The sequence below is a fragment of the Chiloscyllium plagiosum genome, unplaced genomic scaffold (genome assembly GCF_037043375.1).
Source record: "Chiloscyllium plagiosum isolate Xiang-an unplaced genomic scaffold, Cpla_swu_hap1 HiC_scaffold_4, whole genome shotgun sequence".
Classification (NCBI taxonomy): Eukaryota; Metazoa; Chordata; class Chondrichthyes; order Orectolobiformes; family Hemiscylliidae; genus Chiloscyllium; species Chiloscyllium plagiosum.
Window position 1 is genome coordinate 127016010 of NW_028270142.1, and position 14868 is coordinate 127030877.

Here is a 14868-nt window from a genome sequence, read left to right on the forward strand (position 1 = left end):
AAATGTTTGGAGAGAAATGGGCCAAGGGTTGGCAGGTGAGGCTAAGGGTTTGTTTCCATGTTGTACAACTCTATACTCCAAAGTGAGGACTGCAGATGCTGGAGATTAGTGTCTAGAGTGTAGTACTGGAAAAGCATAGCAGGTCAGGCAGCATCTGAGGAACGGGTGATTTGACGTTTTGGGTATAAGCCTTTAGAAAGCAGAGCTAACATTTTGAGTCCAATCTGCTGAGTTTTTCAAGCAATTTCTGTTTTCATTTCAGCTTCCCAATGTCTACAGTTCTTTCTTTTATGAGTCTTTAGAATCAAAACATTAACACCATTTCTCTCCCTGCACAGATAGGAAGAGTTTCTCCAACACTTCCTGTTTTTATTTCAGATCTCCAACGTTTTTCATCAAGATAGCTACCAAACACTTGCTAAACACACTTTAAATAGATGCGTTTCCTCTCAATATAAATTGGAAAAATATAAGCCATGTATCTGACACATCGAATGGACATGGGAAACAAACCCATGGCAGATGGTCGAGAAAGATTGGCGGGAAATATAGATAGCGGAAATGACGCAAGGGGCAAACATGACCCAAATAAGGGAAGGGCAAGGCAAAACCAAAACGGAATTTTGTTTTTTTTTAAAAAAGGCGCATTGTTTCAAGATTAGACTGAATGGGCGTGTTACTTTTGTCTGTTATTTATTTTTGTGATTAATTTTGCCTCCCTGCCCCAACACCTTAGGGTTGACCTATGACCTGACGCTGATGTCCCCTAGCGACGGCGGCTGGAACACATGGTAACGCCGGCCCTGGGTTAGGAGGAGGCAGACACACACACACACACACAGAGAGTGTGAGTGAATGTCAGGAGGTGTTCCTCACCGCCATCACCATCCTGTACTACTCCGGCTTTAAATGAATAGGCGTCGCGCAGTGAGTAACGAACCCTTCATTATCCCGACTCTGCTGGAGAAACTTAACATTCACGACCCAATGTAACCCTTCCCCACCCTCCTCCCTCCACACCACCTTCCCTTTTTTAGCTTCTCCGGTGAGCCTTTCAGTTTCTTTTGTTATTTTCAATCGAAGTTTCAACCGGTCAAAAACATATTATTATTTTTCGTGTTATTATTTCGGCCGGTGGTGTTGGCGGCCACTTTATCAAGCGAGGAAGGCCGGTGTTTTCACCTCCCTGTCGAGATCCCATCTTGAGTATGTGGCTGCTCCTTTCCTTTGTGTGTGTCTCTGTCTCTTTCTCGTGCTTTTGAACTCTTCGAAGCAAATGGGAGTTCCCCCCCCCCCCCCTCATTCTTAGCCTCTTCCCTTCTCCGAGCACACTGTGCAGGTGTCTACCCGCTTTGTAATCTATTCTGTTGTATGTTTTGTTTTTAAATATTTTAAGAAAGGTTACGATAATGTTACATATGTTCTCTGAAGGAAATCTACACAGAGGGCTCTACTCTCACGAGGTTGCACTGTGAAAAGAAAAACTGCATTTAGATTCTGGTGCTTTTGAGGAGTCCCAAAGCCCTTTATCATTTGTGTCAGAGGATTCAATGCAGTGCATGTCTTCCACCTCTTTCCTACATTTTATTTCTGAATGATCACTTTTTTATGTTCAGTTCTGTCATTTAGCTCTCCTACCACTACTTGTAGGATTTGTGGCTATACAAAAGCTTTTTGAAGATTTGGAAATTTGGTTACACTCCAGTCTTCAGCAATGCATTCACCTGCCTGAATATTGGGAAGTCTGTTTGCATCTTTGTGATGCACTTAAGGTGAGGCTTGAATGGAGGAAATATTATAGTTTTAATTCACACACAATTCTGGCTTTCTTGTTTGCCTATTTCATGACATACCGTTTTCAGAGTTGGGAATAGGGGGAAGTATCCTTACATGCAACAAGCTGGTTTTCCATAGCAAAAGCAGAAATGGCTGAAAAGAAAACTCAGCAGGCCATGCAGCATCTGTGGAGAGAAATCAGAATTTCTGGAACCAAAAGGTTAAGTCTGATTTCTATCTGCAAATGCTGCCAGACCTGCAGTGCTTTTCCAGCAATTTCTGTTTTTGTTTCTAATTTCCAGCCTCTGCAGTTCCTTTGTTTTTTTTAAAGTGGACTTTCTACCATTTTTTCTTAAATGGCTTGTTTGTGATTTTAAAAATCATTTGAAGCATGTTTATGATTTGAATCTTTAATTTGCTTAATTTGGAGATTAGGGTTTTTGTTCATCTGGTAAAGAAAATGCTGCAGAAACTTTCCTTTTAAAATATTCAGCATTGGTAATCTTAAAAATTGGAATATAGTTTTTTAATGAAAATAAATGAAATAGTGTTTAGAAATGACATGGTTGTGAGAATTTTGGAAGTGACTGTTTTGAAGATCGTTTGAATGTCTACAAAGTGTTTTAATGTTATTTTAAATTTTCAAATATATTCTGTCACAATTTTGAATGGGTCAGTAGATTGTCATACTGACTTGTTACAGAGTGGAATTGGCAGCGGCCCTGGGAGAAGGTCACTTGTTCACCCTCTAAACTGAAGAAGTGTGTGCCAATTTTTATATCTTTGGAAGGGACAAAGTGGTGTATTTATAGTTGAATTCAATATTAGAGCTGAGTTTGCTTCATTTACTGTAACTGGTCATTGTTATATAAAAAACACCCCTGATTTTCCAACTTCAATGTACATGTTGTAGAGTCATAGAAATGTACAGCATGGAAACAGACCCTTTGGTCCAACTCGTCTATGCCGACCAGATATCCCAGCCCAATCTAGTCCCACCTGCAAGCACCTGGCCCATATCCCTCCAAATCCTTCCTATTCATATACCCATCCAGATGCCTTTTAAATGTTGCAATTGTACCAGCCTCCACCACTTCCTCTGGTAGCTCATTCCATTCACATACCACCATCTGCATGAAAATGTTACTCCTTAGGTCTGTTTTATATCCTTCCCCTCTCACCCTAAACCTATGCTCTCTAGTTCTGGGCTCCCTCTCCGCAGGGAAAAGACTTTGTCTATTTATCCTATCTATGCCCCTCATGATTTTATAAGCCTCTTTAAGGTCAACCCTCAGCCTCTGAAGCTCCAAGGAAAACAGCCCCAGCCTCTTCAACCTGTCCCAATAGCTCAAATCCTCCAACCCTGGCAACATCCTTGTAAGTCTTTTCTGAACCCTTTCAAGTTTCACAACATCTTTCTGATAGGAAGGACACCAGAATTGCATGCAATGTTCCAAAAGTTGCCTAACCAATGTCCTGTACAGCTGCAACATGACCTCCCGACTCCTGTACTCAATACTTTGACCAATAAAGGAAAGCATACCAAACGCCGCCTTCACTATCCTATCTACCAGCAACTCCATTTTCAAGGAGCTATGAACCTGCACTCCAAGTTCTCTTTGTTCAGCAACACTCCCTAGACCTTGCCATTAAGTGTATAAATCCTGCTAAGATTTGCTTTTCCCAATTTAAACTCCATCTGCCACTTCTCAACCATTAGCTCCTCTGATCAAGATCCTGTTTTAATTTGAGATAATCTTCTTTGCTGTCCACTGTGCCCCCAATTTGGTATCATCTGCAAACGTACTAACTATACCTCTTGTCAGGCTATTCAGTTCATCATGCCGGCTCTACCATTCACTGAGATCATGGTTCATCTGTTCTGAAATCTCTACTATCTGCAACAACCAACCACCCCATTCCCATAACTTCCTCGACTGTAGTTAGTCAAGGGAATCAGTCTATATCTAACTGTCCTCAAAAGGAAGCATCATTTCCACATCAACCTTTCCAAGCCTGTACTTCAGTCAAGTCATTCCTCACTCTTCTAAACTCGTGTTTGGGGGAAATGAAAAAGCCCAGCCTGTTCCAGCTATCATAAGCCAATTTAATCTAGTAAAGAAAACAACAAATGTTGAAGATCACAGCGAGTCAGACAGCATCCATGTAGAAAGAGCAAGCTAACGTTTTGAGTCCAGATGAATGTCCATCAGAGCTCTGAAGAGTCATCTAGACTCAACGTTAGTTTGCTCTCGCTGTGAGTTCTAGTATTTGTTGTTTTCGTATTATGATAGATTGAACAGGCTGGGCTTTTTCCATCTCCAGTGACCGACTAAACACTGACATTTACCACAAACCCACTGACCCCCACAGCTACTTAAACTACGCTTCCTCCCACCCCACCTACCGTAAAAATTCTATCTCTTATTCTCCATTCCTCCGCTGCATCTGCTCCCAGGAAGACCATTACCACCACAGAATATCCCAGATGGCTGCCTTCTTCAAAGACTGCAATTTCCCCTCCCACGTGGTTGACAGTGCCCTACAATGCATTTCCTCCACTTCCCGCCCCTCCACCCTTGAAGCTCACTCCTCCAATCACAACAAGGACAGAACCCCCGGTCCTCAACTTCCATCTCACAACCTCCGCATACATTGCATCATCCTCTGCCATTTCTGCCACTTGCAAACAGACCCCACCACAAGGAATATATTTCCATCCCTACTCATATCTGCATTCCAGAGAGACCATTCCCTCCGTGACACTCTCGTCAGATCAGTGTCCCCCTATCAACCCCCAGCACCTTCCTCTGCCACCAAACAAAGTGCAAAACCTCCGCCCATACACCCCCTCCCCAGATCGGGGAGACAGGACCCCATTTTCAGATGGTTTGAGAGAACAGGAAGACCACCAACCATCTTCCGGTAACCACACTGGTTCAATGTGGATTTCACCAGTTTCCTCATTCTCTCTTTTCCCCCCCCCCCCTCCATATCCCAGTCCCAAGTCTCCAACTTGACACTGCCCCCTTGACTAGTCCTACCTGTCCATCTTCCTTCCCACCCATCCACTCAACCCTGCCTTCTAACCTCTCACTTCCACCCCCACCTTAATCTACCCAGCACATTCCCAGCTACCTTCCTCCAATTTATCTCTCATCCTCACTGGCCCACAAGCCTCATTCCTGATGAAGGGCTTATACCCAAAACGTCAATGCTCCTGCTTCTCGGAAGCTGCCTGACCTACTGTGCTTTCCAACACCACACTCTCGACGCTGATCTCCAGCATCTGCAGTTCTCACTTTCCCCTGATGTGGAAACAATGCTTGCTTTCGAGAACAGTTAGATTTCCAGCATTTGTTATTTTCAGTATAGATTCCAGCATCTGCTGTAATTTGCTCCTACACTAATCTAATAATCCTCCTTTTAAACTATCTCCAACATGTTTTACATTCTTCCTTAAATAAGGACACCAAAACTGAATGCAGTATTTGAGATGTCATCTCATCAATCCCCTCAATAACTGAAGCACAATATCATTGCTTTTAAGTCAACTTACTCTCCTCAGAGTGCTAATGGAACCCTTTGCTGTATCTGCTTACTACCATATATACTCGTGTGAAAGTCAAATTTTTTTTAGACAATAAAGGTTCAATTTATAGCATCAATTATTACACTGGCAGTAGTTTTGAAGGGTTGAAGTTCATACTGCAGTTTGAAATACCATATTATTAGCAGAAGTCGATTTGATTGCTTAACTAATCCTGGGTAAAGAAGAAAAACACAGTGAATTATGGTACAGTTAATTATTGAATAAAAGCAAGAGAAACAAGAATGAATTATTGGCAGTAAATTTTATTTATACATACCAGTACAAAAATTTAACCTGTCAAAGATTCATTGCAATCCTGCAAAATCACACTGTTCAATACCATCATGGCCTGGTATAATGGCATACTTAGTGAAACACTTAAATTCTGAATGTAAAAGTGTCTTGAACGTTCCCGCCAAAGTCTTCCGTTTCCCTCCCGTTTATTTTCATGTTATGAACATTAGCAGCATTAACACATTTGTCAAAAATTAAAGATATTTGTGGCTAATATATCTCACTTCTATTCAGATATAATGGTACAATTAAAATGATTATCTTTTCAATGGTATTAACTTTTAGATATATAGTGAACAAAGTGCAATAAGTACCAATAGACTTAGTACCAGTCTGAATGGATGAATCAAAACATGTTGTAGTAAACCAAGTGGGATAAGTAGAGGAATGAATGGAGACTCAATATAGGAGACTCAATATAGTAAACAAAGAGCGATGAGTTGAGTTACCGGAATGAATGTGATTTTATTTAAGTGGGTTAATAGGAACATGCAGTTTCTTTTGTAAGAGGTTTATAATGTGATATTGTAGGATCAACGTTTACCCGCGATGTATGGAAAATACAAGATTTTTTGGCCAAAAAAAGATCTACTTTTACGTGAGAATATATGGTAATTTTTTTTGTGACTCATGCACAGGAACATTTACATCCCTCTCTGCCAAAGAATTCCACAAACTTTGTCTTTTCACTTTCGCATAATAAAATGTTTTCCATATGTTTGCCCACTCACCCACCTATCATTTTAGCCTGCAACCTCCTCGTAATCATTCTGCAACATACTTTTACAACCTAAGTAAAACAGATATTGTTTCAAATAAAAAAACAAACTGCTGAAGAAACTCAGCAGATCTGGCAGCACCTAGGAGAGACAATAGAGGAAGAAAGTGTTAATGTTTTGAGTCAAATATGACTTCAGAAGTTTGTAGACTTGAAATATTAACTAACTTCTTCCTCAGACGCTGTTAGGCCTGCTGAATTTCTCGAACACTTTTTCTGTTTTAATGATTTTTTTTTTCCCAGACTATCTTTGTCATCTGAAAGTTTAGTTGCTTAGATTTCATTCCCTCATCTAGATATTTTCTAATTTACCTGTTTAGCAATGTTGTTAGTATAAGACATAGGAGTGGAAGTAAGGCCATTCGGCCCATCGAGTCCACTCTGCCATTCAATCATGGCTGATGCGCATTTCAGCTCCACTTACCAGCGTTCTCCCCGTAGCCCATAATTCCTCTAGACAACAAGAATCTATCAATCTCGGCCTTGAAGACATTTAGCGTCCCGGCTTCAACTGCACTCCGTGGCAATGAATTCCACAGGCCCACCACTCTCTGGCTGAAGAAATGTCTCCGCATTTCTGTTCTGAAATGACCCCCTCTAATTCTAAGGCTGTATCCACGGGTCCTAGTCTCCTCGTCTAACGGAAACAATTTCCTAGCATCCACCTTTTCCAAGCCATATATTATTTTGTACGTCTCTATTAAGTCTCCCCTTAATCTTCTAAACTCCAACGAATACAATCCCAGTATCCTCAGCCATTCCTCATATGTTAGACCTGTCATTCCAGGGATCATCCGTGTGAATCTCCGCTGGACACGTTCCAGTGCCAGTATGTCCTTCCTGAGGTGTGGGGACCAAAACTGGACACAGTACTCCAAATGGGGCCTAACCAGAGCTTTATAAAGTCTTAGTAGTACATCTCTGCTTTTATATTCCAACCCTCTTGAGATAAGAGACAACATTGCATTTGCTTTCTTAATCACGGACTCAACCTGCATGTTTACCTTTAGAGAATCCTCGACTAGCACTCCCAGATCCCTTTGTGCTTTGGCTTTATTAATTTTCTCACCATTTAGAAAGTAGTCTATGCTTTTATTCTTTTTGCCAAAGTGCAAGACCTTGCACTTGCTCACGTTAAATTCCATCAGCCATTTCCTGGACCACTCTCCCAACCTGTCTAGATCCTTCTGTAGCCTCCCCACTTCCTCAGTACTACCTGCCTGTCCACCTAACTTCGTATCATCGGCAAACTTCGCTAGAATGCCCCCGGTTCCCTCATCCAAATCATTAATATATAATGCGAACAGCTGTGGCCCCAGCACCGAACCCTGCGGGACACCGCTCGTCACCGACTACCATTCTGAAAAAGAACCTTTTATCCCAACTCTCTGCCTTCTGTTAGACAGCCAATCCTCAATCCATCCCAGCAGCTCACCTCGAACACCATGGGCCCTCACCTTGCTCAGCAGCCTCCCGTGTGGCACCTTATCAAAGGCCTTTTGAAAGTCTAAATAGACCACATCCACTGGGTTTCCCTCGTCTAACCTACTTGTTACCTCTTCAAAAAATTCCAACAGGTTTGTCAGGCATGACCTCCCTTTACTAAATCCATGTTGACTTGTTCTAATCAGACTCTGCTCTTCCAAGAATTTAGAAACCTCATCCTTAATGGTATAAAAGGAGGCACTCCAAGTGGAGCTTGGGGCTGGAAGAATGGCCCAACTAAACTTGACAGGACAGGAGGTTGTCAGATGGGAATAGCACAATTGACCATGATTAGAGAAGTTGAGAATAATGAGTGCAAGTAATGTTTTTCCAATTCTGTTAAAAGTGTGAAAATCTAACTATAGCAATTCTAGCTCAGAATTATGAAAATAATAGATACCAAACTGATGAGAGTGAATAAAGATATGTGATTAGTGCAAGGTGGAGCTTTGGCTTTGTAAGGGCAAGAGATGATCTTGCTCTTGATGATAAAGAAGTCTAAGGATATTCTACACGTGACAGCAATATTAAACAGATTATCTGGTCATTCATCTTACTGTTGGACTTGTAATGTGAAAATTGTCTGCTAAATTTGTCCACATAGCAACAATGATTTATTCCTTAAGAATAATTCAATGGCAGTAAGCACTTTGAGAATTTCTGAAGTTGTGAAACTTTTAAATGCAAATTATTTCTAATCATCAAATGAGAAAAAATCAGTGGATGGGATGTAGAAGTGAATTATAATATAGTTCCTTAAGACTGACTTCATTTAATTTATCAATGTTGTTCTTTTCAACTGGGCAACTTTGCGCTGCGCAATTAACCATTGCAAAATAATAGTGCAATGCTGCACATTCTTAAGCATTGTGATTGAATTGCACTTGGCTTTGACAAAGAGAGGTGTCTAACACAGTACAAAAGATATGGAAAAGAGAAATGTGTTCAACATTTTAATAACTGCCAGGGGAGAAATAAGAACACAGCTGGCAAGCTAACATTGGTACAAGCAAATATATTTGCTGTATGGAACTGTATATGCCAGATCAGAAGCATTCCGTGTTGGATTGAATTGATGATTAATTCATTAGTTGAACATTTTCTTTTTTTAAAATTACTTTTTACCTTGGAATGTTGTGGCATTATGCAATTTTCCTCTTTTTTTAAGGACCATTCGTTCCCATTAAGTTAGGATCGTGGGAATATCACGTAATATAACTGACGAAAGTTAAGTGGTGTTGGATGATGATATGAAATTGATATTGCTAAAATAGTTTCAAGGGTCAGGAAGTCAGTAAAATAAATTGGGTGGAATTCAGCTACAATTGAATTGGTTTAAAGCACAATAGGACTGGCACAGTTTGTTCTTAAGTAAATGCTGCTGTGTATATGACTATAGAAATGAGACACTGATGTAATAATGTATAATTATAGTGTATTCTAGCGCTGCAAAGTATGTTCTTTGCTGAAGCTGATCTTGGAATTTCGAGCACTTGAACCAAAAAAGGGTGAGCTGAGTGTGTCTGCCATTGGGGTGAAGGAAGTTACATGGGCAAAGATGCTCAAGTCACAGTAAAAATAGTTCTTCCACGTCTATAGGGCTGAATATGAGAGTGCTCACACAGACCAGGTCAAAAAATAACTTGCGTCACAAATGGTTGACTGTTAATGAAGAGGTTTTCATAGAATCCATACAGTGTGGAAACAGGCCCTTCAGCCAATCAAGGCCACACTGGCCCTCTGACGAGTAACCCACCCAGATGCATTCCTCTACCCGATTATATTTATCCTGACAAATGCACCTAACCTGCACATTACTAAACATTATGGGCAATTTAGCATGGCCAATTCACCTAACCTGCACATCTTTAGATTGTGGGCGAAAACCAGAGTAAACCGACGTAGACACTGGGAGAATGTGCAAACTCCACACAGACAGTTGCCCGACGCTGGAATCAAACCCGGGTCCCTGATGCTGTGAGGCAGCAGTGCTAACCACTGAGCCACCATACTGTTTTCTTGATATCTAACCTAGGTCTATGCTTGCCTGACTTGAATGCATACCCTCTAGCATTTGTTACATTTAAACATGAATCTTTGATTAAAAACTGAACTTCCCCCTCCTAATCTGCTCTCTGATGTTCAACTTTAGTTCTGCATTGGCGAGGTCCAATGAGGCTTCATAATGGTGATGGCATCAGTAGAGCGGCGATGGCACCGAAGTGTAGCGACTTTCATTCGAGCGGCAGTGGTGTGGTAAAAGGGACTCTATTCTGGGCACCAGGCCCATGTCCAGGACAAAGCACTTAACAAGAAGACCTGTAAAGTTGAACACTGTTTCTTTATCTCAATTTTTATGCTTTTATATTTTGTGCTTTGGTTTTTTTCTATTTTAAGATGGTGCTGGCAAGTATATTTTCACTGTACTTCTGTAACAGCATGATATGTGACAACAAATTGAATCAAATTAAGGCCTTTTGGGCAGTGAAGCTGTGGAATAATAATGGGGAATCAGGAAATGGTTATGAATAAATACTGTACTTTGGATCTGTTTGACAGTAGAAAATGCTAATGGTATTCTAAAATGACTAAATCAGTGGGCAAAAGGAGAAGAGAAAATTAATACAGTAACTGTCACCAGAGGAAGAGGTCTGAAAGAAAGCAGCGGGGGCTAAACACTGATAAGTTCCATGGTCTTGATGCGATGCATCCTATGATATTAAAGGAAGTAGCAACAGAAATAGTGGAATACACTGGTATTAATCTTCCAGAAATCCTTAGCACTAGATAAGTCCCAAATGATTGGAAAACTGCCAGTATAAAATCTTCCTTTCAAAAAGAGAAAGAGACAAAAAAAAACACCTAATTATAAGTCAATTAGGTCAGTTAGCTTTGTCTGTTAGTCTGTTATAAAGGATATAATAGAGCATTTAAAAATACATTGTGTACTCAAGCAAAGTTAGCATAACTTGTTGAGGAGAAATCATGCCTGAAAAATGTTAGAGTAAGCAGGATAAATAAAGGATGTAATATATTTAAATTTTCAGAAGCCATTTGATAAGGTAGCACACATTTGACTCCTTAACAAGAACCCAAGGTGTTGAAGGAAGTATATTAGCATGGAGAGAAGCTGGCTAACCAATAGAAGATGGAGTTGGGATAAGGGCATTTTCAGAATGACAACCTTTTAACTAGTGAAGTTCCTTAGAGATCAGTGTGGGGCCACAACTATTTAATGTATGTTAATACCTCTTTAAGGAAAGTGATTGTATTATAGCTGAGCTTGCAGATGACACCAAAATAGATAGGAAGGTAAGTGGTGAGGATGACACCGGGTCTGCAGACGGGATTACTAAGAGGCCACAAACTTGGCAAGTGAAATATAATGTGGGAAAGTGTGAGGTTATGCATTTTGACAGGGAGCATCGAGGATCTGAATATTATTTAAATGGAGAAGGATTGCAGAAAGCTTTAGAATAGATGGATTTCGGAGTCCTCTTGCATAAATCACAAAAAGTTAGCCTCGAATTTCAGCAGGGAGTAGAAAAGGGAATTGGAATGTTGCCTTTTATTTCAAATGGAACGGCATACATAAGTAGAAGGCTCTGCTATGGCACTGGTCAGACATAACTGAAATACTGTGAACAGTTTTGGGTGCCTTTTTTAAAGAAAGATGTTGGAGGCAGTTCAAGAGGCTGATAACACACATATAGGGGGACTTACTTATGAAGAGAGGTTGAGTAGATTGGGCCTAAACTCAATGGCATTTAGAAGAATGAGAGTGACCTTGAAGCAGACCAGAGTCTTTGTGAACTTGACAGGATAGATACAGAAAGGCCATTTTACCTTGTGGGAGAATTTGGGACCAGAGGGCATCATCTCACAATAAGGGATTGTACATTTAAAACAGCGGTAGGGGTGAATTTCTCTAAATTGAGGCTAGTGAGTCACTGGAATTCTGTACCACCAAATGCTGTTGAGACAAGGTCATTAAGTATATTTAAAGCTGAGAGATTTTTAATTGGTATGGGAATCAAAAGGTATAGAGAAAAGGCAGAACAGTAGAGTTGTTACCAGCGCTCATGATCTCATTGAATAACAAAGCAGACTTTATAAGCTGATAGTCGAGATTAGAGTGGTGCTGGAAAAGCATAGCAGGTCAGGCAGTATCCAAGAAGCAGGAAAATCGACGTTTCGGGCAAAAGCCCAGCTACCTTGATAAGCTGATGGACCTACTTTCTGCACTTGTGTCTTATGATCTTATGGCATTAATTTTAATTCATTAAAAATGCTTGATATTGTAATTCAAATAGTGTAGTTTGGTATCATAGAATTATTTTCAACCTATTTGTTATGTGCTGGTTTATGCTCACATAGAGGTTCCTATAATGATGCTGAATACAGAAGTGGAGTTTACCTCTCACTCTGTCAAGGTACCAATTTGAATTTAATGTTAGGACAATAATCGGGACAGACCAACACTCTAGTTCAGCCTTTATGAATTTAGCTCCAGTTGAGAGCAAATCTATAGAATGGAGTTAAAAGAAGGAAAACTGGAGTCAGTGAGAAAATTCCCCACTGGTTGGAGTCATGACCTCGCTCGAAGAAAAAGTTTGTGCTTGATGGAGGCCAGTCATCTCAGCTGTAGATAATCTCTGTAGGAGATAGTGTCCTAGGCCCAATTAGCTTCAGTTGCTTCATTAATTACCTTACTCCATCATAAGGTCAGGTGGGGGCTTCCCTTTTTTTAATATAACTGACTGACTGCATAGGCTCCAAACCCATGACAACATCAATGTGTGTGCATGAAACCTTGAAGTGGTTGCACTTTCATGTGGCTTGGAGGGAAAGTTGGGTAAGAATGTCCCTAATGATTGCAAAACATTCAGCACCATGCACAATGACTCAGGTAAAATTGAGCACTAGGGCAGCATTCCGATTTAGCTGATGTGTAAGGTAATGTTTGCATGACCCAAGTGTCAGGCAATCATCATCTAGAATGAGAGAGCATTCAGCCTTTGCCAATGACATTGCTATCACTGCATTTCCCCACTATCAACAACCTGGATATTATCTCTGACCAGGAACTGAATTCTTCAGACCTATGTCATAACATGTCCAAACATGATTCGGAGACAGGTTGATTAAAATACCTATAAATACTGTGGCTACTGGAGCGATCAAATATTGGCAACTCTTGTAGTGAATAACTTGCTTCTTGTCTCCTTTGAAGCCTGACCACTGTCTAAAAGGCATAAGGTAGGAATGTGATGGAATACTTTCCACTTGGCTGGCTGAGTACACCTCCCAACAGCATTAAAGAAAATCTATACATTCCAGGAGAAAGCAGGTGGCTTGATTATCACCCAATCTAACTCCTTCAGTATTCGCACTCTTTACCACTGAAGCATGTGCCATCTAAAAGATGCTGCAACTCACTAAGACACCCTCCAAGCCCATCTCGTCTACCATCTAGAAGGAAAAGTCGATTGATGGATGGGGACGTCACAGCCTATAAATTCCTTGCAGGCCATGTGCCACCTTGATTTGGAGTTATGTTGCTGTTCCTTCACTGCCACTGGGTCAAAATCCTAAATTCTTTCCATAATGGCACTCTGGGTGAAGCTACCCCACATGAGCTTCAATATTTCAAGGAGACAGCTCAGCACAGCCTTAGCAACAGTTAGAGATGGACAATGAATACTAGCATGGTCAGCAGCACTTTTTTAAATCATTTGAATGAATTAAAAATGTCTTCAGACAGGTTTTGGGTCCTACCTCTCCAGCGTTAGAAGGAAAGTTAGTAGACATCTTCAATAATTTTATTATTTGTTCAAGCTAAACATTAACTTTGATCTATTATAACAATTGTGTTTTACCAGTTTAAATTCCAGTTTTAATTTTTATCGCAGTAAACCTTGACCAGTGATTTTTTTTTTATTTTGAATGAATGTTGGGCAATGCCCCTCACTGTCTTCATGTTTTCTTTAAGTTCAATATCGAATGAGTTCCTGAATAAATTTATATAATTAGTGAGAATACCAGCTACGTTTATCCCTTCTTAGTCCACAACTTTGTTACATTGCTTCTTTTTGAAAGTAATATGGTTGTAAAGAAAAGTATTGGAAAAGAGCAGACCATTAACTTTATTCAAAAACAGAAATTGCTGGTGAAGTGCAGCAGGTCTTACAGCATCTGGTGAGAAAACAACATTCATATTTCAGAGCTTTGTTTTATTAACTTTATCCAGATAAGCTTGAGAACTCAAACCAACAGTTTACATTCTCTCCTCCAAAAGATGTCTTGTTACCTATAACTGAACTAAGCTGAGTAAGTATTTACCAATGTACTGGTGTGTTTATGTAAGTCATTTACCAGTTGTGCCTCAAGGTTCAAATGTTGTGGAAGCTACTGTTGTAATCTAAGTAACTGGAATATGAATGTCCATATGGTCTTAATTCTTGTATTCAAAATTGACAAGTCCAAACTCATGTACTGGTTTATAGATTTTGAGCTAAGACATTCAGCTACCTTAGCGTCTAGTGGTAATATTTACATTTCATTGGGTACTGTGCTATCTCTAGAAACACCCAGAATAACTGCCTCTTTAATTATTCTCAGACTCTCCAAAGACAGCAGACTTCACTCAGTTTAGTATTATGCACATTTCTTTTCAATTGATATGATTTGTAAATTGGCACTGTAATGTCATTCCTCGCAAAGTATAACCTACGTTGGCACAGAATTTTTCCTGTTGTGGTTTGGAACCATATGATGATTTTGATACATGTTTATGCTTTACTGCATGCATGTTGGTGTCTACATGCACCATATCTAATCTTTTGCAAAATGTCAAAAATTCCATTGACTAGATTTTAGATTGCTTTTTCAACAAGAGCTAGATCGCTTTAGTGCAGTCAAAGATGAAAGGAACATTTCTAAT

The 14868-nt window shown here is 40.1% G+C and overlaps 1 protein-coding gene across 6 annotated transcripts in view; it reads left to right on the top strand.

Annotated features, from left to right (window-relative positions):
• Nucleotides 1-786: 786 nt before the first annotated feature.
• The window catches only part of LOC122548896 (protein tyrosine phosphatase type IVA 3-like), a 154966-nt gene continuing 140884 nt past the window's right edge, over nucleotides 787-14868 (top strand). For 2 of the 6 annotated variants that reach the window (XM_087986633.1, XM_087986631.1), the window contains exons 1-2: nucleotides 827-927; nucleotides 10078-10246. The gene's annotated coding sequence lies outside the window, so the exon portion shown is untranslated. Of the gene's footprint in view, nucleotides 928-10077; nucleotides 10247-14868 lie in introns of all 6 variants that reach the window. The other 4 variants (XM_043687826.2, XM_043687827.2, XM_043687836.2 and 1 more) reach the window with 3 other exon arrangements.